We start from the raw sequence: 26430 nt of genomic DNA, 5'->3' as shown, positions 1-26430 counted from the left end.
ATGGTACTACTAAGAAGTGAAATAGAGAGGATGAAGATGGTCAGAAGGGAAGGTCACAGCCACTCCTGTACAAAAATTTGCTGAAGTGGTGCATCATCCTAGAGAAGTTATTTCTCCCCCTCCTCTCTCCTCCCCTGCCCCTGCCAAATTGGTTGCATTTCAGGTTGCAAGGCAGCCCACCAGCTCCTGAAGAAGAAACAGGGGCTTCTACCCAGAGGACATGTGGGTCCAAGAAGATCCATTAGGTTATGCCTACACTATGAGCTAGGAGTGAGATTGCCCCTGCTCATGCACACACATTCATTCTTGATCGTATCACGCTAGCACAAATATAAATAGCAGCATAGCCCACAGTAGCATTCGAACCAGCCACGGAGGCACAGCTGAGCTGTGCCAAGTACAAACCCATCTGAAATAAAGGTAAAGGGCCCAGCACCATCTGTGCATAAACCCTTTACCTCTCCAATGGCTCCAGGGCATGCTCCCCACTACTTCCAGATTTTGAAAGCACTGTTCTATTCGAGCCAACCTCCTTCTCCATTCACAGCTGCCCCCCTCAGGTTGAGTTAGCTGATTGGAGGATTCCTTGAAGGCGTTTTGGACAGAGGATTCTGCATTTTTCTCAGACCTGCCACACCCCTAGCCTTCCCCACAAGTGCTTCCATTGACCCACAGAGAGCTTCTTATGTTGTCTAGAGTGGGGCAGAGGGTTGTGGAGACAGCTGACCCTCCACATACAAATACACAGGAAGGGAGATTCATGTGCACAAATCCTTCTGCACACAGACCTTGGGCTAACCCACCAATAACCCTATCCTTCCCCTGTCTCAAACATGGAACTGCCTTCTACCCTCAGCGACATTTCCAGCCTCCAAAACACCTATGATGCAGGATTTTGGGAGCAGGGGAAAGGAGAAAGTTGTTAAACTTCACAGCCAGGTGTGCAGCCAAATGTTTCTTCAGTGGATCCGAACTTGTTTGATCCAGCCCAGAACTTTTCAGATTCTTATAGAAGCCTGGGAGTGTTTGAAGGCTTAGCTGGCCTCATTCACCAAATACTGATGACTTTGGGACCTATGCATCTTTCAGTGCTCTCCCCTCTGCTCCTCACCTCCTTCCCCATCATGATAATTTCACCTCATTGATTTTACTTAAGTATGCTATACACATTTCCAGCTTAAATCTTTAAGAAAAATAACTTGTTCGCCAGATCATGTACTGTTGGTTTTCTCAAGCCATTCATCATAAAAGAGATTTTAGACTGTTCCTGTGAAAGAGACTCTATTCAGAACAGAAAATCACCAAATAAATTCCTGCGACAATCAGTGCTTTGTACTAAAATAGTCAGGTTTATTTATTAAAACCACCAAAAGAATGTTACATGAGCAACTTTCAATGTTACATTTGTTTGTAACTTATTACATTGAAAACCATTCAGATATTTTGGACATTAGGATTGCACCTGGCAGGCTCAAGCGGGAAATCTCTGTTGGAGTTCACTCTTGCTGTTTCTCTGTACACTAATTGTTGCATGGCTCAGTTTGTTTTTTTTTCATTTAATATGAATGTAATTGGTTTGTCTAAGTCTTACAATTTTGATCAATACCAATTTACTGAAATTTCCTGGTTAAATCCAATTTGTGTCATCTTAGTTTTGGTGTAGCATCAGATCAGTGTCTATTTTTTAAGAGCATAAATTATTTACTCTGTTTTTCTTCAATAATGTTATATGCTGATCGGAGCTTTTGTTACAGTTGACAAGTTTCAAAGCACATCAAGTCTTGATTTGTTTTCATTTGAGGACTTGTCTCTTATTGCTGATTTAATTAGTTTAAAACTTACAAAGCATATAGCAACCTTTATACTTTAGATCATATCCTAAAGCAGTGGTTCCCAAACTTATTCCGCTGCTTGTGCAGGGAAGGCATCTGGCAGGCCAGTTTGTTTACCTGCCACGTCTTCAGGTTTGGCCAATCACGGCTCCCAGTGGCCGCAGTTCGCTGCTCCAGGCCCATGGGAGCCGCTGGAAGCGGCAGCCAATACGTCCCTCGGCCCGCGCCGCTTCCAACAGCTCCCATAGGCCTGGAGCAGCGAACCACAGCCACTGGGAGCTGCGATCAGCCAAACGTGCGGACGTGGCAAGTAAACAAACTGGCCCAGCCCGCCAGAGGCTTTCCCCGCACAAGTGGCGGAATAAGTTTGGGAACCACTGCCTTAGAAAATCCTATATCTATATTTAACATAGGGCATAGATGAAGCTTCAGAGCTGAAGTCAGAAAGCCTTCACAGACTGGGACCACCAGTTATAGCCACATGCATGGCATTTGTTAGACATAGATGGTGTGGCACAGTTTAGTATATCAAAAATCTAAATGGCTCTTTGCACACAGGAAAAGAACATTTAAAACACTGACCCTAGGCACCCCTGTATTCATACCCCACACACTATTGCAGAGAGGGGGAGTGAACCCCTAAGTTATCCCTCACCTGACAAGACCAGGAAAACCAGCTCTTTGGAGTCTGGTGATTCTGACTAATATCTTGCCAGCCATGCTGGAAGAAGGACTATGGTGAGTAAACATCTTTGAACAACAAACAGTTTTTAAGTTTTTTATTTTAGTCTTAGAAGCATATTTTTACTTTTAGTCCTTCTACTTCATACCACTTAAACCTATGACTCTCTTGTTTTAATAAACTTTTACTATAAACCAATTCAGTGCTATGCTTGAAGAAAGGTATACTTACCCCAGTTAAATTAATACACTGATATATTGTGTCTTTAACAGAGAAAGAAACATAATGTCTTCTGTGAATGCACAGTGATAGAGGCTATGCATTGCAGAGAAATATCTCTGAGGAACACAAGGGCTGGTGTTCACTCATTGTTACCTGCTAGGTGAGGTTTGTGTTCGGAGAGCCTTGAGGAGTTCGCTGGTGCGGAAGACAGACTGGTGTGGCAGGGAGCTGATGCACAGTCCAATCTCCAGCAAAAGTCACTTTTGCTGAGGCAGAGAGGTAGCGGTGGTGCATAGCTCTGGGTATTCCCAGCAGAGTGTTACAGCTACAAAGCAGGTAGCATGTTGTGTATTTAGAGTTTGACAAACTGTTCATTTCAAATTTTTGCTCTGAGTAAATCAGCAGATTACTGTAAAGAAGCAAGAATCTGAAGAACAAGAACATTTGGAGACTGGATTTGAGGCACATTTCTCCTTTTCATGAGAACCTTCATTTTCATAATACCTTTCTGTCTCACAAGAGCATTATTGTCTATTTTAAGTAGAGGGCTGAGACACATTGACAGTCTTCGTTTGTGAGACCTTGATAGATGATAGTTGATCTAGTTATTAGCAAAAAGGATGGAGTAGACTTTATAGTGGAGGTTTTGTTCAGCTCGGCTATAGTTAAAAAACACACTTCAGTAAGAAGGGGATGTAGGGCCAAATTTTCAAAATTGGATCATTTTGTTCCATGAAAGACCTGTAAGGCATGGAAGAGAGGAGGCAAAGATGGAAGAATACCCTGCTTGGGAGGACTTGAGAATCCAAGAGGGGTTCAAAAAGCTCTCAGTCAATATGAAAGCCATTGGAAACTCACATCCGATTCCACAAGCTCCCTGTATATAAAACTCTCATTGACTTGAATGAGATTTCTATTGGGCTTTCAGGTTTGGGAGAGAAACTCTGAAGAAGGTAAACAAACCAGCACAGCCCACCAGGGGCTTTCCCCGCACAAGCGGCAGAACAAGTTTGGGAACCACTCTTCTAAAACAATGAATCTCAATGAGACTTATGCTCCTAACCTCACTTCTAAAATTTCTACTCATAGGGTGGGAGCCTCAGCTGGTGTAACTCATTGTAGCTCCCTTAACTTCAGCAGAGGATCTGGTCCATACTTTGATGTCCCACAGTAGTGATTCTTAAAAATGTTGGTGGAAGTCCCCAAAACTATAGCCCCTAAAATCATCTTAGGCCATTAGAACTCCATTCATTTTCCCTGAATGATTCAACAGCTTTTTCTCATTGAAAGAGTGCTGATTGGGTTAGTAATTCTACTTGTTACAAAACTTTAAAAAAAAAAAAAGTTTCAATTTGCAATTGGTTTGGCTGGCATAACCATCACAATGCAAAAAAGCACTTGTCCTTCTCCCTCTCTGTTCCCCTCTGTATACCATTCTCACAGAGGATGCATGGGCTGTGTGTACCTCTGGAGGCATTGTCGTGCCTGCCTTTGGCCTCCCACAGAGGCTCCCCTCACGCTCATGGGGTGCTTCTGCCACCAGCACCACAACTGAGGCACTCAAAGCCAGTTACTCAGCTTCTGACTCCAACATTATCCCCCATTTTGTTAATGGGGAATCTCTATCAAGCCAATAGAATCTTCCAGAACGAAATAAATGTTTAAAGTACAACCACTGTATCTCACTGAATTAAGAGACCTCAAAAATCAATGAGCACAGTTGAGGCAATGCTATATCTATGTCAGGAAATCACATTAGCTGAAGACTCACAGCCAGAACAATATACTCCATTGCCGTTGTCTTTGTCTTCATGGCGCCGGGGGATTTATTTTTAGTTTATGAACTCACATGGGTCTGCTTATGCATTGTATAAAAAACAGTAATGTGATAGTCTCTTGTGCAAATCCTTTGATGTGATAACTGGGCTTTGATTGGATCCATGACCTAAGCAAGTGGTGATCTCTGAAATGTCCCTGAATTTATATCAACAGTTTTCTTCTCCTCACTGTAGTATCATTCTTTTAAGGACTTGATTTGTTAAAGTCGTTATGTATAAATGGGGGGGGGGGGAATCTTGTGCTTTCTTTTAACCTTTCAAGTGTTCTGCTATTTGGATTTGTTGCAGCCATTGAACTGAACTCCTGCAGAGTTCATACCAACAAATGGTGCGTTTGTCTCCTTGCTTTCGCTCATCATCCTCTGGTCTTTCATTATTCTAGTAGGTGCAGCAACAGCCAAGGACTAATATGTACTCATGAACATGTACTTTGTGCCTGGAGCCTGAATTCAGAGTGTAACTGACTAACGTGTCAGCCAGCTCCATGAGTAAGATTTCTGTGTATGAACATTAGAGTGCTAATGTTGGTCATGCCATAGAAAGCTACCCCAGATTGGCTCCTGTGCTATAAATGGTTGCTAAGAATGAAAACTATAAGTCCACAATTACTTTCTTTTGGGTTGATTTCTAGTTAAAGGAAGATCTGTTTAGACGTTCTTTTCTGGCAAAAGATAGAGTTGCCAATCTGCAAAACACAGTGGGGATGTTAATACAGTCAGTCTGAAGATTCCAACATCTTTCTCTTTACAAGCATATGTTTAGGCCCTGATTCAGCAAAGCACTTAAAGTTAAGCACATGCTTTAGTCCCACTCAAGTCAATATTTAAGATTAATCACGTGCTTAAATGTTTTATTCAATTTTGGGCCTGTATCCACATCTTAAGTCTCCTTTTCTACAGTGTTTCTACAGTAGCCTTAGATATTCAAACTGTATTTTTAAAAAAAAATCATTCACAATGAGTACTGGACAATTCTAAATGCTCATTCAGTTTTCACATCCAACACTTTAAAAAAAATTTTGAACCCACTATATTATAGGGCTGAATTTTCCCACTCTTCTGCCCAGATTTCACTTCAGATGTATTTGTTTGAATACATTTTTAGGGATGCTGGGGCCTTATGCATGGCATGAAGGAACATATATTTTATATATATATCTCATGCTGTATAAGTAAATTATTCATTATCATTATTATAACAGGCATGATCATCTTTGCATATTGTAACTCCAATAAAGAAACTAGGGATTAATTTGGTATTATAACTTTAATGGCAGGACCCATTAGTATCAGAATAGAAAGGACAATACTGTGATTTAACACCGTTTTGACAGTCTTAATCTGTTGGAGAAAAAGGGAAACTATTCCCCCTGGTATATTTTTGCTGTGGAAGAAGTAAGGACATTTATTGTGGTTCATGGAGGTTATTGCTCTAGGAAGTTATGACAGAACATTTCAGCAGAGAAAACAAAGATACTTATAGGCGCAACAGTGAAATTAGATAATCTTAATCTATTTATCAAAGCGCTTGCAGTTTCATTTAAAGGAAGGTGAAACAATTAACCCATAAAATGAATCTATATCCACAGCACTGTACTATCTAAAAAAGGAGGTGGAAATCAGAGGAAACCTGGTAGCACCTTCCAATTCTTATTAAGCGGTTAGAGTGCTTTTAAAAATAAAGATGCAGAGTCGCTCAATATTTTCTTTAGTTTCTCCTGCCTGAGTTCTCATGTGTACTGCTGTGCACTACAGTGAAACAGATCATATTTCAAATCCCTAGAACTGGAAAAGCATTGTAAGTTATAAATAACAAAGCAACTTCTCCTCAGGTATTATGATTTTTTTCTTATTTCTTTTTCTTTAAAAAAGAATCTCAGTGCTGTTCCTGAAGTGTTGCTGCTCTAAAGCCAAGGAAGGCTCAGCATAGCCTAGGAACATATCTTTGCACCTTTTAGGACATATGAAAATGAACTTACTAGGCATATGGCTGCCTGTGACCCAGGAACCTTGTGGTGCTAACTGGCAGAGGGCACAGGGTTTCATAAAGTTTTACAAGGATTCCCTGGGTCAGATATATGCATAATAATTCACTAAAGGGAGGCATGTGAAGTCTGTACCAAGAGCCCACTGGCTAGTGGTCATCATCATTGTAAAATGTATGTATAGATAATATTTAAGGAATTACGTGTCTATGCTGAAAATTGTGTCCTAAGGCAGGTAACCAGGAGGGGATGTAAGTTTTGGGGTAAGTTTCTCTCAAGTAGGAGGTACCAGATGCTTATCTCACTGTCTGGTCTCATGGTATGTCTCTCAATGCATGCTGGTTTGCATACTGAACCAAAGGCTAATCAAGAGATTGTAAATTTCCTCTCTTGAAGATTTCACAGGAAGAAATAAACAGCAAGAAGGAATTCTGCTTACAGGTAAAGACAATGGATTGTTGTGGCATTCTTGGGGGTGCTGAAGTACCCCCTGGATCCTTCACCAAGGAGGTAGATTAATAGCATGTTTTATGAACAGAGGGGTCTTAGCCAAGCTGGGATGTAAAATGCTGGAAGGACATGGGGTGGACACTGCTCTAAGGTGTGAAAGTATCTGGCTAAGTAAAACTAGATTCCAGAATGCATGTTTATGATTTTTATTTGCTACAGAACCATTTGTTTCCAGTTGTTCTGCTTGCTATCAGTTCAATCTCTATACTGTTAAATAAACTTGTACTAGTTTTCACTATAAATGTAACTATGTTAAGCAGAGCAGTTACACAAGGTATAACTGGTAAGCTGGGGTGTATTGCTCCTTTGGAAGCAGTGGATCTGTCAATATTGTGAGAGTGTTCATTGGAACAGGGGCTGGACCCTCATGCTCTCTTTATAGAGATACAGGGCCTGTGCAGGCCTAGAGTGGAGCGCTTGTTTTGACCATGGCCAGTGAAGTAGGGCAGCTAATCCATGACAAGCATGGACAAGGCTTCCTTATGCTAAGAGCAGGTAGCGAGATGCCTCACAACCCTGCGTAGTCCCACGAAGCACCACAGGGGCACAGTCAGCAGGATCTCATACCCCATTTACTAGTTAACTAAGGTTCAAATTCCAGGCACTTGTTTACCAATTAAAATAGATACAGAGAGATTCAAAAGTGAGAAGGTCGGAAGCAGGTAAAGAAAAAGGTGTGGTTTATTTTCTTTTTTGTTTTTTGGCTAAGGGGAATAAAAGAGAAGACGGGATAAGTAAGCCAGAGACAGGTGCTAAACATACCAGATCCCAGCTGGAAAAACTGCACAGGCCATGGCTTGATTACCACAGGCAAAATTATGGAAGGCATGAAATCTCCACTCATAGAATTTAAGGCCAGGGGGTGGGTGGGTGTGTGTGTAACCAGCCTGGCCCAATTCCGAGTGAGACAGTGTGACAGTTAGAGCTGGCCAAAATAGAGCTCCAAAAGCTGGAAATAGCAGAGGACCAGAAAACTGGAAATAGTAGGGAAAGCCAAAGAGCGAGAAGCAGAGGAGAGAGCCCAGGAAAGGGAGATGCTGGCAGAGCAGGAGGAAGACAAGTGAAAGCAGGTAGCAGCAGCCCAAGAAAGGAAGATGGAAAAGGCAGTATGAACTTAAAGCTGGAAATGCAAGGCTAGAACCCTTAGCTCATAGATACCCCTCCCCAGGGATCACATAGCTGGCACAGCCTTTGCCCAAGTTACAGGAACACAAATTGCATTGAAGTATATTTAACCACTTTGAAACGATATGAGGGCACACAAAATCCCTGATAACCAGAGAATGATTGTCTTACACTTGAAATTGTCTGGTAAAGCTATACAGATGTTTAATGGTACGGATGTTAATGATGTTATGTTGCAAATCTGTTTAAGGGGTCTCTTTAAAAGGTTTCAAATTATTCCAGAGGCAAATAACCCAAAGTTTAGAAACCTCATAAACTTAATAAATTACAGGGAATACATTCATAAAATGGGGGATTATTTAAGAAAATTGATAAAGAGTAAAGGGGCAGAAACTTATAAGTTGGTAGATGTATTTGCTTCGGAGCGGTTCTTTGATGTCTACTCTAATGAGGCAAGGGTCGAAGTGTGGGGTGAGGGGGGGGGGGAAATCCCCAAGAACTGTGGAAGAGGCAGCTGAAGCAGCTGATTTATACATACAAGTGAGACCATGCATAGAGTGCAGGTCCCAAAGGGAAAGGCAAAAGCCTGGTGTAAATGGGTTCCCATCTGTTCCAAGGAAAGGATGAAGGGGAAGGGATTAAGTGCACAGCACTCTAGTACAGGTCCCTTTCTAGTAACCCTAATTATAAGACCCCAGCTTAAGGGGACATTTCAAGCAAGTGCTTCTTGTGTGGTTCCTTGAACATTTGAAGAAACAATGTCCTACACCATGGCCAAAATACCTGTGCTAATGTAGCTACTCTTGAGTCAGAGACTTCAGTAGTGGCAGAGAGACTACTAATTCATTTTATGGGGTCTAACCTCCTGGAGGTAAACGGAGTTTATTAAAGAAGCTGAGGTAAATGGTAGTGTGCCAGGATGGAGAGACGCTAGTGTCCAGTTATCTGTAGCCCGGAGGGATGTGATTAAGGAGGTTGACATGCTCCTAGGGGAGGAGGTAAAAACTCCTTGCCTTGGAGCAATTTAGAACCATGGTGCCTTTAGCTCACATTGAATTACAGTGGGCAGGTTTAAGGGGTATTCTGTAGTGGTCTTAAGAATTTACCAGATGTATTGGTGGGAAATGACACTGTATCACTCCTCAAAGCTGTTAACATTGTGACCTCTAATAAGAGGGAATATGTCCATAATTCCCCAGGGGTAAGCTCTGAGGAAGAAGAGGTGGCTGAGAGGGGAGAGGTGCGCTCTGCACTCTTATCAGAAACAGAAGCAAGGTACCTCCACGGGAGGAAGGAGTTGACCCTTACCTGAGACAGCTCTGAGGGCAAGCCAAAGCCAAATGGAATTTGCTGCAGAACAAAATACAGACACCTCCCTGGAGAGCACAAGGAAGGCCATCCTAAAGAATGCTTCAAAAAGAACAAAGAGAAAAAGGAAGAATGTCCAGGAAAGCCCTGCCTGGGGAAAAATAGAAGTCTTAGGAGCCCTAATGATTGTGCCTGAAAAGCATCATATGGAGTTAATGCTACTAGCCCACAAATTGTCCTTTTGCTGGACATATGAAAGACTGAAGAATTCTTTGGCCCAATATTCAAAATGAGGTAAAGGAATACTGCAAGGCTCGTGATTTATGTCAAAACAGGGAAAAACCTGTAGGTTTCCACAAGGCTCCTTTGCCAGTAATCACAAGAGCATTTTTCAGGGTTGCCAAGGATATCATAGGGCCCTTATCCAGACTGACCCAGCCAGGAAAAAAGATTTATATTAGTAATAGTAGTGGATTTCACCACCATGTATCTAGAAGCAGTTCTGTCAAATGTGGAAGCTGAAACAGTTGCTAAGGCACTCTTCTCTGTATTCATCAGGGTAGGTTTGAGACCTTATCATAGCAGGGGGGTCCAATTTCATATCCCAGCTATTTGATGAGTTGTGGAGGATGTATGGGGTAAAGCAATTGAAATCTGCCCCATATAACCCAGAGACAAATAGTTTAGTGGAGAGGTTCAACAGGAGCCTAACACCTATGCTGAAAAATGTATGTAAATAAGAGAGCAAGTCACTGGGATATGTTACCCCGTCTGTTGTTTTCTTATTAGGACGTACACAAAGAGTCTATGGGGCTCACTCTGTTTGATCTCCTGTATGGGAGAAAGCTCAGAGTCCCCCTGCATCTCATTAGAGACTTCTGGAAAGGTGGCATTGAAGCAGAGGGGGAACGAGTGGGCTGAACTGTGCCAAAGTTCAGGAAGGATTTAAAGTCTTGACCGGGCTGCTGCAGAAAATCCTCACAAAAAGCCCGGCAGTTCAGAAATCACGTATGCTCACAATACCTGTACTCAATCACTTCATGTGGGGGTTTTAATACTGGCGTTACTCCCTGCAAAAACAAGTATAAAATGCAGAACTCAGGGGAGGGACCTTTTGACATGGTAGAAAGGGTTAACGGTGTTACCTACAATGTACAAAGGCCTCACAGCACCGTGCTTCAAACTGCATTTAAACAGGTTAAAAGTGTATCACAACCATGAAGTCATTGTGAATGTCATATAGATAGAGGAGGACTCTAAGACATTCCCTCTGATTGATTTGATGACTGAATGTTGTAGTGACACCCCATTAGAGAGCACTGACTTTTATAAAGGGTTAACCCTGACTGAAAAGATAGATTATGGCTGTACTGCAAAGTCACCAGCAGGTATTTTCCAGGCCTGACTTGACTCATAGAATGGCCCATACAATTAACCCTGAAGGACCACAGCCTGCACCCGGCAGAGCATACTTGAATACTGCCAAAATGCAGAAGTACATTTGTAAAGAGATAGCAAACATCCTGGAAATGGGAATAATTGGAGTATGAATCCCTGGGCTTCTCCAGTTGCTATGGTTACCAAAGAGGCTGAGACCATAAAGTTGTGTTGATTATAGAAAGCTTAATGCTGACACAGTTCCTAATGCATACCCTATGCCCAGAATTGATGACATGTTAGACACCTTAGGGAAGGCAAAGTTCCTAAACTCTCTGGATTTAACAAAAGGGGTATTGGCAGATGCGCTTGCACACTGAAGTGCAGAAAAAAAATCCACCTGACAGAACCTGTGGTCGTAGGGCACTTTCCTCCCCTGAAAGGGAAATGTATAAATATAGAACAATATCTGTTCATGCTCCTCACTCCTCCATGTGCCTTTCCCAAGTGCCCTACTCTCCTCTTCTTTCCAATAGAGACGTTTCTGTGTACCCACTTGTGTTTATCTTTATTTTTTATTAGAAAGCATACAGTTTCAACTGTAAGCACAGGGGAGTGAGATAAAAGACTATGAGGGAGGGAACCCCAGTTGAGTGGCTCAGCAGGTATCTTGGATGTGCTTTAATCAACCCTGAACAGAGACCACTAGAGCTGATTGGAAAGTTTCATCAAAAAAACTCCAAAGAAAAAAAACGGGTAATGTGTGGGTGTATTTGTTGGAGTGTTTTTATCAACTCTAGAGATCAGACAGTAGTGTGAACAGAGGGTGACTGCATTGAGATCAGTATAGAAACTAGAGCTCAAATTGATTTGGGGTGGGATGGGATACAGCATACTTTTGTCTCCCTGAACATTGCAGGCTCTTTGATTTGAAGCTGTGCTGTAGCACTTCATCTCTTCGTCCTGCAGAGGGCAAGGAGACTGAATCACCTACGTTACCATTGGCTCATTTTAACCCCAAGAGCCAAAGTCTAGGCCCTCTCTCAAAGAGAAAGGGAACATATTCTGCTGCAGAGAAAAGAGGGGGTAGGGGACAAAAGGAGAAACATTTAGGGACTGAACCATTTGCATTATAGGGGGAAATGAAGCTTTCTGGATGTAGAGGCATCTCAGTAACAGAGAAGGCTCTGAAAGTCCATGCTTTGCTGGTATTCCCTACCTGAACTACCACCTAATGGGGCAGGAGAGAGCCTCAGAAAAAACAATGTGAGGGGACATCTTTAAAGAGAGCAAGCACATGCTGGGAGGGAAAGAAAGAGAGACACTGGTGGGATTCAAAGGGAGAGAGAAAATTGCTATGAGAGAAAATAGAAAAGGAGACACTGTATGGGGAAGGAGTGGGCAGAGGGCCTGTGAGGAAAGGTAGGAGAACATGAAGAGAGAGGAAGGAGAAGGAAGAAAGTGATTGACAGGGGATTCCAGTGGGGGAGAGTGACAGATAGAATTAGCTAAGGAAAGAGGGACAGAAATTATTAGGTCCTCTAAAGGCATCAACATTTAAAGTACAACTTTTCCTAACCAACAATGGAAATGGCACAGATCCACCTTTTTAGAATATATCGGTAGGAGATACAGGGTTCTTGGTAAATATTGACTAGAATCCTCTCCTTAGCAAGGACTCATGGAGTTGGGAGTAGGTGCAGAATACATAAGGACTATGAAAAGCAATAACTTTTGAAATAAACAAATCCCCCAGGTTATCCAAACACATCCAAAGTTCCCTCTGAACATGAAAATAGTATTGATTAAGCTTTGTAAAAATCTCTAGGCCTGAATCTTATTTACACTAGGGCTCCTTTACACATCTCTGACAGTGTAAAGGACCTAGAAGTGAGGTTGAATATAATATATAATAAGCATTTATATACACTGCCTGAGAGGTGTAAAGGATCCACAGAGTAAATGAGAATCAGGCCCTCTGTGTCTGCCTAACAACAGGGTATTGGTCATCTGCTTGTCCTTGATCTGCAGTAAGATTCCACACATGGTCTGAGGCCAGCAATCTGTATGATCCTGAAAGTGAAACAATACAATGCTATTTATGCCTTGGCAAGTCTTATTCCTTTTTTAAAGCATACCATATTTTGCCACAACAGTAAATTGCAAATAAGCATTAATTCAATATAAGTTATTGATCTAAACTGCAGTGAATTTAGATAAATTTGCTTTGAATCACCTTGTGCTCATTTAATTAATTACATTCTTCTGACCTCAGTACTCTTCTCACTAATTAGAATACAAGCAGAAGAGACTGTTCTTTAAAAGTTTGCTTTGTGTTCATTAACTTCATTTATGACAACAGTTGTTATGAGCAGCTGTTGTGCAAGTCTGGGAGAATTAAAACTTGTGGCTTGTCACATTTCATGGGGCTAAGTAGTTGGGATTCAGAGCTTGAAGCAAGGAATGGGACTCAAAGTCTAAGGTTCCATTCCTTATTGTCTTTCTATGTGAACTCGGGTAAGTCACTTAGGCCTGAATGCACAAAAGGGGTTAGGTGTAATTCACAAAGCTGGAGTTAGGCGTCTAAGCCCCTATGCAATGAATGGGGAGAGAAAGGCACCATAGACTGTGATTCACAAAAGCCACGAAAAATTCCCATAATAGACAGGGAGCTACCTAAACTAGCCTATGAGAGATGCCAATGAGAGAGGAGTGTGCTAAGGCCTGCCCCCTGCCCTACATGTGGGCTGCAGCGACATGCCTCCCTCTGCTTCTCAGCTGCAAACTCTCTCTAGGTGGTAGGCATATACAGTGTTAGCAAGAAGCTGAGGTAAAAGGCCATCCCTCATAATTTTTAGCCCAGTCGCTAAATTTCACCTGGGATGTGGGAGACACCTGGTTCAGGCCCCCCCCTCCATCTGAAGGAGAGAAAGGATTTAAATGAACTCTGTCATCTCTCAGGGGAGTGCCCTAACCAGGGGGTTATGGGTTATTCTGAAGTGGGACTTCCTCAAACTCCTCTGTTGAGTTTGCTGCTTTCTGGGTAAATAATCAGAGTCACTGGAGCAGGAGGACTGGATGCTGGGTCTCCCACCTCAGTGCTCTAACCACCAGGCCATAGAGTCATTCTCCTGTTTGTGCATTCTCGCTCTCTCTTTCATCCAAATGAGTGAAAGAGTGAGCACAGCTCTGTAGCCTGGTGAAGACCCATGATCCAGTCTCCCTGTTCCAATGACTTAACCATTTATCAATAGTTCAATAGCTTCAACAGGGAAGACTGAGGGAGTATCCCCTAGCCAAATGGTTAAAGTACTCAGCTGAGCAGTGGCAGAGCCCTAGTCAAATCCCATCTCTTCCTAAGGGGTTCTTGAAGGAGTTTGTGAATAGGGATCTCCCGCATCTCAGGTGTGTACCCTACACACTTGGGTAAAAGTTATGAGGGAAGTTGTCTTTTTCTCCCCGCCTCCAGCTGTTTTATGTGAATATGCCTGAGGGGCCCGATCCAGTAGGCACGCTCTGAACATACCTACAGGATCAGGCCCCACGTGTGAAGTAGGCTGCAGAGGAACGCCTGCCTTCCCCAGGCTTGTGAATTTGCCAGGAAATTTTGCTGCAAAAACTTAGGTGATACGTGAGTTTAAACACCTACAGGGTTTGGCAAGAGTTTTGTGATTCACAGTGACACCAAAACTGAGACTTAGGCATAGGTGCTGGAACTAAAGGTGCTGGGGGTGCTGCTCACCCCCTTGTTTGAAGTAGTTATCAACAACCCAAATACATGGTTTCTGCCTTCAGCACCCCCACTATAAAAATTGTGCCTGCACCACTGGACTTAGGTGCCTATCTCCTTTTGAGTATTCAGTCCTTAGGCTAATATTTTTTAACTTGGGGCCAAAAGTTAAGCACATAAATCCATATTTACACATTGTAATAGCTTGGTTTGCAGTGCTGAGCAACCACAATTTCCAACTGAAGTCAATAGGAGCTGTGGAAAAACAGCCTCTCAAAAATCAGGCCATTTATTTAGGTGCCTAAGTATCATTTTGATGCCTAATTTTAGACATCTACGTTTGTAGTTTTTGACTTTATGCCCTCTCTGACTATTTACTTATTTGCCAAATATTTTCCTTACCTCACAATGATGTTGTGAGGCTTAAGCAGAGTCTGTAAACTGCTTTGAGATCCATGGATTGAACAGGTTACAAAAATGTAAAGTATATGTAATGAGACATATTGTGCCCTCAATTTTTGAACAGAGCTCCCCATTAATGTCAGTGGGGGAGGTCTATTTTAAAAAACAGCACAATAGCTCTCATTACTGTTAGTTCCTTCCTCTACCCTCTTTGGATTGTTGCTGCTACTTTCTCTCTCTAACTTGATAAGATTGATACACCTCTCTTTCTCTCTTCCCCGCCCGCCCCCAGTTAATTGGACAGAAACTACTTCTGGGAAGGTTTATGTGGGTCAAACAGACCCTAACAAAAGCACTGCTTGAAATGACTCATATGTCAGTCCCAGTCTTGCCAATTCCTGCAGTTTTATCCAGTCATTAAATATTTTGTAAATATTAGTGTAATATTTAAAAAAAAACATAATGGAGATGAGCAACAAGTGAAAATTAAAATCAATAAATCAGAAGGTCTCAAAATATGCCAAAGTCATTGTCTTAGCTTTTCTTCTTCTTTTCTTAGAAGAACAAACTCTGTATTGGCCTAGGCAATTTGTATTATGTAATTAGCTCCCATCTCCTACTGCTTTGCTTATGGACCATACCCATTGCACTGTGAATGGGAATTGGAAGTTTAAGATGAATGAATGAGTCTCCCAGTAGAAAGAAAAGACCTATTCATCATGTGCAATTGAAATTCTTGCTTGCCCTTGCCCGTTCTTCAAGGGGGGAAATGAATCAACTCTCTTTATTATGAACTTTGTCAGCATGATAGAGCTAATATTTTAATTTGAAAATAAATAGCAAGGTTGACATTTATATACAACACTTGAATGTGACAGCATACTGTATGCTGTGATGTGTGTCATTGGCTGATACAGTCTGAGCACATTACACTAGGCGTTCTTTCTGCAAATAAATCAATTAATCTTTCATTTTAAAAAACTACCACTTTGGTCTAGCTCAGGCATTTCATTGCACAGAATCAATATGGACAGTGGAATTATTTCTGCAGCATACAGAGAGGGTTTCCTGGTGGGGGAAATTATATGGCAACATTTTGACAAGAAATTACTTTGCACAGCTTGTTGATAAGTCCTTGGCCTGTCTTTTAACAGGGCTTGGATCAATTTCAAAGGAGATTATAGTGCGCAAATAGTTGATCCATATTTTTCTGGTGACAGCAATTTTTGCCAATAGCATTGTCCTGGTATTGTGCTGACCAGTTTGACAGGTTTTATTTTTGTTTTGAATAATCCAGAGCAATTTTGCCTATTGTGTAATTTATGTATAAAAGGATCTAAATTTAGATCCACCATATATATCTCAACAGAAGGAACTGTATGTTTATATAGATGCTATTGCTAATCAGAATATTGACATTTTTGGTAAAACCAAACTCTTTTTGTGTTATTTTTCCTATTGTAGATCTGGTTGGAGAGCTCTGTTTTAGCCATATAAAGAATAAATGCCTTATTTCCTAAGCACAGATATTTGGATGATTTCATCAATAATTTTTAGTATAAAGATGATTACTTGGACAGTTTGCAGTATCTTTTCATACATACAGTGTTCTTGTTAGATGACAGAATGTGATAGATTACCATGTTTGTACTATTATAGGAGTGGACTGTTTCCTTTATGCTTATTTCTTTATCTTCTCATTCTTCATTTTATTTATTTGTATGCTTTATGTTTATCTCAGTGCAGTTAATGCTTATCTGTTCTTTCATTCTGTGTTCTGTGGAAATAAGACAAGGTTTCATAGCTAAAACAATGTTATCAACCTCCTTTTAATTGCCCTGTGTGTCACCAAACAGAAGGGAGGGATAGCTCAGTGGTTTGAGCATTGGCCTGCTAAACCCAGGATTGTGAGTTCAATCCTTGTAGGGGGCCATTTATGGATCTGGGGCAAAAATTGGGGATTGGTCCTGCTTTGAGCACGGGGTTGGACTAGATGATCTCTCAAGGTCCCATCCAATCCTGATACTTTATGATTCTCACCTGTCTCATAGGATTTGTATTTAATAAATATATCATAAGTTTCCCTAAATGATGCTGCAGTATCAAAGCGTCATCCTTACAATGTTCATCCTTATCTCACGTCCTGGAAGTATTAAGAACATCCTGAGCTATGCCACAGTGGTGCAGCTTTGTTTCGACTTAAAATGAGAGTATTCCTTAGGAGCAGAAAGCATGCAGTTCCCCTCTCAGGCTGTCCCACGTAGTCTGAAGACTAGCAGATCTGACTCTGATGAGTGGTTTTTGGTAACAGTCCTTCAAGAGGCATGTCAGGAGTGAATGCCCTTTAAACAAAGGGGAGTCAAAGAGTATTATACATAGGGAGTCAATTTCTGTCCTCGGTTATGAGGATGCAACACTTGTAGTCAAGGGGTTGTCCAGTAGTTTTGTTTATTTAGAGAGGCCAAAATGCCATAGGCAAAACATGAAAATAAAAGTGATTGAAAACAAATGAATGAAAGGTAATGTGTTGGTAACAGAGGTAGAAAACTTAGTTACAAAGGATAGGTACAGATATACTGATTAAAGTCAATTTTCTCTGAGATTTCATGTAGACACTGGTGCTGCAAGAGAGCATGACATATCTTTTAACCTGCCAAAGCCAAAATGTATGACAAAAAGTGTGTCTTCATAGTATTGTTAGCTTGATGTAAAACTCAAGTGTTACCCTTAAAGAAACTCCTGTGCACGCACAAAAATCTCTAGCTTGAGGTAACTGGAGCTTTAAATTCTATTTAGCTGTCCTGGCAATGGAGGGGGAGAGAAAGGTTGAGTGCCTCTGAAGCTTAAAATACTAATGCAGTGGGGACTCAGCTACAGATCCAAAATGTAGGCCAGCAAAAGTATTCATGCAGGAAACCTAAATTGGGGGGGGTCACTTCTTTAATCTAAATAACATTTCTTATAAACCCAATTCCCTGTTTCTTTATTTCTGACCTAAGTAGTTTTCAACAAAAGAAATGAGGGGACACAAAACTGAGTGGAATATAGGTAACACTGGGACTAAGATGAGTGACCCTGAAAATGAGGTAAAAGGGAGAATATGGAAATTGGCATCTGAGGGAGAGAGAGAGAGCCTATTATATATTCTGCCTTATTTCTACACTCAAGCTCCCCTCATCCTCCCTCCTTTCTCTGGGAAGTTTCAACCCAAATCAGGTGACCTTCTGTCAGGCACTGCCAACTGATCATGTAAACAAACCTAGAGGGGCTGCTTCACTCTATCCCCTGTTACCTAAATGTTAGGATTCAGTTCACAGACCCTGTCACAAACCAAATCCTGCAGGACTTGCAAAGTCCTAGTTATTATTCACTCTGCAATAAATCACACATAGTCATGGCATTAGAGACTGTGTTATTGACAGAGGAAATATTGGTCAGAACACTGGGGTCAACTATTCTTTTTGAAGTGCATCATGGGACTTTAACTTACCCCTGAGCTATTGTTCCAGAGATAAATTTTAGAGATTTTGATTTAATGTGAGGGAAAGCACTCCTAGCAACTTAGGATCTGCTCTGGGTGTCAGCCCAAGTCTATATCGGTAACCTGAACCATGTCCATCATCTTCTGGCCAAGTCCCCAGCCCCACCCTTCCCCAACTATTCCAGTACTTCTATGCTGATGCCTGCCGCATCTTGATCCAGAACTTTCTCCTGCCCTATCTCCATTCTGCTACTCCAGCCCTGTGCTCCCCCTATATACACAGTATCAACTCCTCAGTCTCAACCCCCAGCTCCCTTCTATTCTAGCCCTGTGCTTTCCACACACAAGGTTGCAATTAATGAGGAGTGGATTAAGGCATAGACTGCCTCTCTGGGGAGGGATCCTCCCCTGCCACCGACACTTCATGTACGGACAAGTTCATGGTGTGGGATGGGGCTGCAGACATGGAGCCATGCATAGATTCCTTTAATCCAGTCCTAGCAATGGGGCCAGCAAGGATACCCAGCAAGCTACACTGTCCTTGCTGCGGTAGTCTACAGAAGAAAAATCTTCTAAGAACAGATCCTACTGCCCACCACAAAAACATGCATGAAATTTAGTCATCAATGCCCATCTCAATTCCATACAGTACCCCAAATAACTTTAATAATGGACATTATGTGGCTAAAGCTCATGCGATTGTTTGATTGTTTACAGGATAACTGTTGTAAAAGCAAATGTGAAGACAATTTCTATTTAGTATTACATTGACTACGTATTTACAACATCCAAGAAAAAAATACCAAAAAACATCCAGGATTTATTAGAAATCCTGTATATTGGTTTAGTTTTAATTTACTTATAAAGTGAACTGTATTGTTCATAAAAGTAATCAGACTGATAGCAGTGAACATTAAAGCTAGATTCACATGGGGCACTTAAAATGAGTATTGCAGCTTTCAGCATCTAGGCGCCCTGCTGACAAGTGGAAATCGTAGCACTGAGGTTAGGCACCCAAGCCCCCTCTACCATGGACGAGAGCATTAGTGCTTAACAGTGGGATTTACAAAAGCTGATTGGGGAGTTACCTGAGGAAGCCAACAGGAAATTCCAATGAGAGGGGTTTGCCCCTCAAAGGGAATTAGGCCAGAAAGAGACACCTCCCTCCACTTGGGATTCATAGCAATGAACCCTCCCTTGGAATTTGGTGCCTAAACCAGGTCAGTTCTGTCTCAAAAAAATGGAGGAGGTGCTGCTTCCCCTCTTTTTACCCAATAGTCCAGTGGTTAGAGCACTCACCCAGGATGTGGGAGATCCAGATTTAAGCCTGCAGAATGTGGAGCAAAGAGTTGGATCCAGGTCTCCCAACTCCCAGGTGATTCAATCTTTCTCTGGGCCAAAGATTATTTAAGTAATTGTACACAGTGGAACAGGCATGAGTTAAATGCCGAGCTTCGCGCTAGTGGCAGAATCTAGGCAGCTATGTGCATGTCCAGCAGCAGAAATGTAGACAGGGTAGGAGTTGTTGTCTCCAGGAGTGACTGTAATGCAAAATAAAAATTATAATAACGAGGAAGTTAAAAAATAAAGCAAAATAGGAAAGTTAAAAAAAAAAGAAAGAAACACAGGGTTTGAAACTGAAGCAGCACTAGTGGGGAATTGATTTAATATAAATAAGAGGTAAAAATTAGGAAGGAGGGAGCTGCTGAATTTCTTAGCCGCTCTTTAGCATTCATGAGAGCTGATTATAAGGAATTATCATGTCACAGTTAGTTTGCAGCCTAGACGAAGGGATTCTGTATGTCAGTCAGCGTAACTGTAATCACCCAAAATAGAGATGTTCCAGACTTGTTTCCAAGATTAACCAAGTTTGAAGGAATTTAGAACTTTAAAGGCAAAGGAGCACAGGGGCTTAATGTATTATTTTCCTGCTTTGCTTATATCTAGAGAGAGGAGTTTCTTAAGAAGACACACCAGCTTGCCATTGTAAAGATTGTTATTAGTAAGGGTGAGACTCTGACACTGAAAGAGAACAGCTGATCTTAGAAAAAAGGAACTTGGCTCTCTGCTCTGTTTGTTCTTTCCCCTCGCAGAGCACAATATGCTGCTCTTCACAGAGCAGGTTGGCAGACTATTGCTGAGTTGAAGCTCTCTTTCCATGCTGGCTTTGATGTTCATGAAGATGGTATCCTCATAAAAAAAAAAAGCCCACAAAAATATGTGCCAACACAAGAAGTACTTTGTAAAAAGATAATTAACTAGGTCACAGATTGGCAAAAAATGATCTGTGATTATCATATTTTCTTGTACAGCATTTAGAAAGACGGCTGCATTTTAATGCAACCAAAAGAAGCAGAGCTCCCTTAGCAAACGAAGATGGTCACAAAAGTACAGTGGAAACACAGAAGTAGCAGCTTACTCAAAACTTTAACAGCACGGAAGTCTAAATAGCACAGACTAGAGATCAAAATTAATCTCTGTCCTACTTTTAACTTTTACTTTTAACTAAATAAAACTACTCTTAAAGGAGCTGCTAATACCTCAGATAAAGCATTTTAATATTAAACAATGTTGATTTCATTTCATATGTTTTTCTGCAGTTCTGTTTCCTTGTTCTTTGTTGCTAAGAATTTGCACAGAAAACACAATCTTTATTTCTAAAGAGATGTACCCACTCCTGCTGCTCATGGTCCATCTGAAATTTTAGCATACATTTGTACTACAAAAAAACCAACCCACAGCAGCGAGTCTCAGAGCCCATGTCAACTGATTCAGGCTTGGGGGCTTGTGCTACAGGGCTAAAAATAGCAGTGTAGACATTCCCTGAAGCCCAGGCTTTGAGACCGTCCCCCCTTGCTTGGGCTGCAGTCTAGACATATCCTCAGAATCAGATTTATTATGGGTTAGACTAGACTATCACAGCCCTTATTCAGTCATGCAGGCAAGTAAAGGGGACTAGTGCCTGTCTTAGGCCTGCTGTACACTAAAACGTGGGTTGACTTAGGGCTTGTCTCCACTTACCGGTGGATCGATGCTGCAGTGATCGATCCACCAGGGGTCACTTTAGCAAGTCTAGTGAAGACCCGCTAAATTGACTGCAGATCGCTCTCCCGTCAACTCCAGTACTCCACCGGAATGAGAGGAGGAAGGGGAGTCGATGGGAGAGCATCTCCCGTCAACTTAGAGTAATGTAAACCACGCTATAAGTAGATCTAAGCTACATCGACTTGAGTTACGCTACTAATGTAACTCAAATTGCATAGCTTAGCTCGACTTTCCCCTGCAGTGTAGACATGCCCTTAGCTACATCACTCAGGGCTGTGAAAAATTTCACGGCCTGTGTGCCATAGTTAGATCAACATATCCTCCACTGTAGATGCAGCTAGGCCAACAGAAGGATTCTTCTATAGACCCAGCAGTCACCCCTGAGAGGTAGCTTTACTACAGCAATGGAAACCCCCTTTCTATCAATGCGGGAAATGTCTACACTAGAGCGGCACAGCTACAGCGCCATAGCTGCACGTCTGTATCCCCTTAGTGTAGACATACTCTTACTCCCGTGCTTAGCTTGTGACTTCGGCTTCAGGGATTATTCTTCTGTTACTAATACCATTGAGAAAATGGGGAGGTGGGGGGGAGTGGGAGGAAGAGCCCAGGTTGGATGCCCAAGGGGAAGAAAACTTCTTCATGAAAAAGGGTTAAGGAAACATGGGTGCATTTTTAAATAGAATTTTGCAACTATTATTATATAGAGGATAAATCATATTTTAAAATAAATTAGCAACCACAGTCTCCCCTTAGCTAATACATTTTAAAACATGACCTGTTTTCCTCATCTAGAGCTACGCTTAAGGTTTGTCTATGCTGGGAAAATGAGTGGCATTAAAAAAAAAAGTGTCAATGAACACATTTTAATTAACACATTTTCAAACATCACTTAGCACCTAGTGTAGACAAAGACGATCATGTTTAAAACCATGTGAGCTGGTTGTGGTTTACCCTATGGGGCAATAGGCCACAGTTCAGCACATCACTTAACTTTAAGCACAAGAATAATCCCATTTCTGTCCTTCTGAAGTCAACAGGATCTATAAGTGTGTGCTTAAAATTAAGCATGTATTCACTTGCTTTACGGAATTGGGGCCTTACATAGCACGATTGTAAGGGTGATTACTGAACACTACAAAAAATGTCCCAGACGTTGTTGAGGAAAGGGGGAGCTGGGGAGGTTTAACCTTTCTGCAGGAAGGGATTAGCTAAAGAGGGTCTCTCTACTAGAGTATTCCCCTGGGAGGTTTGACTAATTGAACTCAAATCTCCAAGCAAACAGGCCAGGGTTGCTTCACTTCCAAACTATATAAACAAAATTGCAGAATTTAGTTTATCCCTTCACAAAACAAGACCTGCAAGACTTGCATAGATTTAGTTCTGGCACATAATTCCTGTACAACTAATAGAAATAAACAACCATCATACACCTGACTTCGGTGCCCATTTGCAGCAGCTGAGGACCTGGCCCTCTGTTTTGTAGTACAAGACAGAGCATCTGGCATTACATTAGCTGATTTATTTTTCTTTAATACAGAATTGCTAACTCGTGTACATATCTGTTATTTTCTTCTCGTTTCAGTTAATAGTTAATAGTTAATAGTCTAGCTTTCCACATATCTTACCCCTATTTGGGTAATATCCCTATTTGTTCAATAATCAGGGCCCTTACCCCTATTTGGGTAATATCCCTATTTGTTCAACCCCTATTTGTTCAATAATCAGGGCCCTTTGATGTGCCTTAAATCAAACATCCAAGCTCTCTCGCTAAGTTCCGTACCCCAGGTTTGCAAAAGCAACTATAGGCACACATTTAAAAAATATTGACCCATGTTTCTAATGGAAATCTAATGAAGGATTTGTTTTAAAATGCTAATAAAATTGTAAGAGACTTGTAAGTGACATCAGATTGCAGATGGTTTTAGTGCTTACAATTCTTAAATCCTCCTCCCCCCCTCCAAGATTTGAACATCCTTTTTTAGAAGACTGCTTGCAGCAGATAGCAGGTAGTACTGTAATTGGATGACTGTAGTGTGGTGTAGGAAATTGCTCATGGTGGCTTTGTTTTCACTGGGGCTGGGTTTTAGGGCAAGGAGATCAAGTATAATGTACCAGCGATGTTTCTTTCACTTCAGTTATATAAACGAGTTATATATATACTCCTTGGTATCCTGTTTTCAGACTGTGCAAACTAAGTTTAAACATCATCTTGTTTGTTCCTAGATACAATTGTTCTTTCCCTGAGAAAACAAATACATATTTTAATATGTGCTCATTGTTTAAATGTAGCATTATCAGGAGTCTAATTATTCAGCATTACACTGGAGTTCTGTATCCAGCCATTTTTAAGTCAAAAGGTCGGTTATGCATCTATGCATGGGTAGATTTTATTACCTCTTAAAAAAAAAAAAGTCCTGGTTGCTGACAGTGGGTGAGCCTCAAAGCTTTGAAGTTTCTGTTTGGTAAACATATAAATCTAAAAGTCTGAGTTTGACCAAGAAATCTGAACCTAACAATCTGGGGTCTGCAAAATAAGTGTGTGCTCTGATTCTCTTCCAAATCAGTGGGATTTAGATCGGGTCCATAGGTTGAAAATCTTGTGAGAACAGGTTATTTCATGCAGTTTTTTACTTCTTGACTCCAGACAACTTTACAAAAGGCTTTTATGATATTTCTATTCTTCCACATCCTTTCTCAAGCAGAACCAGAAAGTGGAGGAGGAAAGAGGAACATAAAGAAGATTACTTTTTTAAGTTGTCCAAATGTCCAGATTGAATTTTTGGTGAAAGTTTGGGTCACTTGGATGAGGTTCTGGTTTTTTTACGTGAACCAGTATACATATCCTTATTGGAAATGAATGACTTCCTAGCCGACCTTGGTTCCATTAGGATACTGGTTTGGAATTGGTGCAGGAGAGTTGGAGTCAAGTTTAACGCTAGAAAAATCACTTGGTATTAAAGGATGAGGAAACCCCTGGAAGTTAGTGCAGCAGATGGAAGAAACATCTAAAACCTCTCACCTAGTCCACAAACCATCGCTAACACACATGTTTAACTTTAAGCATATGAAAAGAGTAGTCCCAAATGAATTCATTGTGCTTAAGTTTTTTGCTAGATCACAGCCAAAGACTTTTCTGTTCATATAAAATCTTAATGAAGCCTCGTATTTGGGCAATGCCTAGTGGATCAACTTATTGGAGGTACACAAGCCACATCCATCTTTCTCTAAACTTACCCCATACTACACATGGAAAGGTGTAGAGAGACTTTATGGAGCAGAGCTTCACAGCATGCAGGAGCTGTGCGTCATTGTTCAATCTGGGCACATCAGCCCCACCCACTCCAGAACCTCACCAGTTCTACTGCCCATTAAGCCTTCCATAGCTGTGAAGTGGGGGCAAGATTTGCCACTCACAAAATGTATGTACAAAATCCCATATTACAAAATGATTAAAAGCCAAGCTTCTCTTGCTCCCTAATTACAATCTTTTATATTTTGTATGGAAACATAGCTGGAGGCAGTCAGCTGCACCTAACAAATTATTCAATATACTCACAATTACCTTAGTCCTTCAGGACAAAATCATGTAAGGAAATGAATTTTTGCTAATATTGCCATGCTTCTATAACAATAGCATGATGCTATTAATTGGGCATTCATTACTCCTTCCCAGCATTTGGAAAGATTGATTTCTAAATATATGTGTGTGTGTGTGCGCGCGCGCGTGTTTAGTTTTGCTAATGTAGTGCTAAAAAGATTTACAAGGGGATGGAATATCCCACCTGACAAGCAAACTGTCCATAGAGAGACCATAATTCAAATTAATTGAGAAACCTCCCTCAACAAAACCCAATTAAGTGCTGAAATGTTCTATCTTTGGTTCTGTGTCAGGAGACAGTCAGATATTAGCCTCACTTTCATAGTATAAATATTGAAAGCTTTCAGTTTTGTTTTGTTTTTTTACTCCAGCTCTGAGCTTGTAAAATTTTTAAACAGGCTCCTGTCTATAAGGTGCTTGGCAAGCTACTGGAGCAATATAAATAATAATAATGACTTAAGAAATGTTTGAAACTCTTGTAGCTGGCTCATTGCTAGACTTGACAGTTAGCCATTGTGATAGACCCAAGCCAGTTGAGTACAGTAGAGTAGTTATTTTTTTAAAGCAGAAAAGAATTTTATTTGTGTAACACTTACAAAGAATCACCAAAAATGATAAAGCAAAACTATGCAACAAAACAAAAGCAAAAAGAAGGTATGACACAGCAGCCGTCAGGAGGGAGAAGTGTTCAGGCTAGCCTGGGCCCAGAGCGGGCGGGCTTCCTCGACACTCGTGGTCTTCCACCCTCCTGAGTTACCTGGTGGCCGAGAGCGGGGGGGCTTTCTCGACACTCGTGGTCTTCCACCCCCTCGAGTTACTTAGTGCCGCGCCCAGTGTCACCGATTATTCCTCTCCTGAGAGTGCCCGGCAAGATGGGTATGGCTGCGGGGTGGGCGTTTTGGGGTGGGGGGATTACACCCACGTGTTATAGGACCCCTCCTAGGTGACAGTGATGATGGTATCCACAGCGGCGACGGCTGGGGCTGGGGTCTCTCACTCTTCCCCTCAATCAAAGGGTCAGACGGAGGGAACCGGACGGGGTTACCGAGCAGAGAACCTCGGACAGCGCCCACCGCTCCTTGAAGGCATCAAGGGAGTCGGTGGACGCCGCCCAGAGGAACTCCGCCCGGATACGTGAATGTACTGAGGATCGGAAAACGGCCCTACAATCGCAGGACGCTTCATTAGCCAACCTCCCCTCTCTGGTTTTATAAATGGCTGTTTTAGCTAGGGCTAGGAGGAGGTTTACAGTAGAGTAGTAGAAGGCAGATATACTGGTCACTGGATAAGCAG

The 26430-nt window shown here is 41.6% G+C and overlaps 1 protein-coding gene across 1 annotated transcript in view; it reads left to right on the top strand.

Moving 5' to 3' along the window:
* NALF1 (NALCN channel auxiliary factor 1) overlaps window positions 1-26430 on the top strand; it is a 761784-nt gene that overhangs the window by 698838 nt on the left and 36516 nt on the right. The gene's annotated exons all lie outside the window — the stretch shown is intronic.

This window comes from Natator depressus, chromosome 1 (assembly GCF_965152275.1).
Source record: "Natator depressus isolate rNatDep1 chromosome 1, rNatDep2.hap1, whole genome shotgun sequence".
NCBI lineage: Eukaryota > Metazoa > Chordata > Testudines > Cheloniidae > Natator > Natator depressus.
The sequence above is the reverse complement of the archived record's forward strand: the minus strand, read 5'-3'. Positions and strand labels throughout refer to the sequence as shown.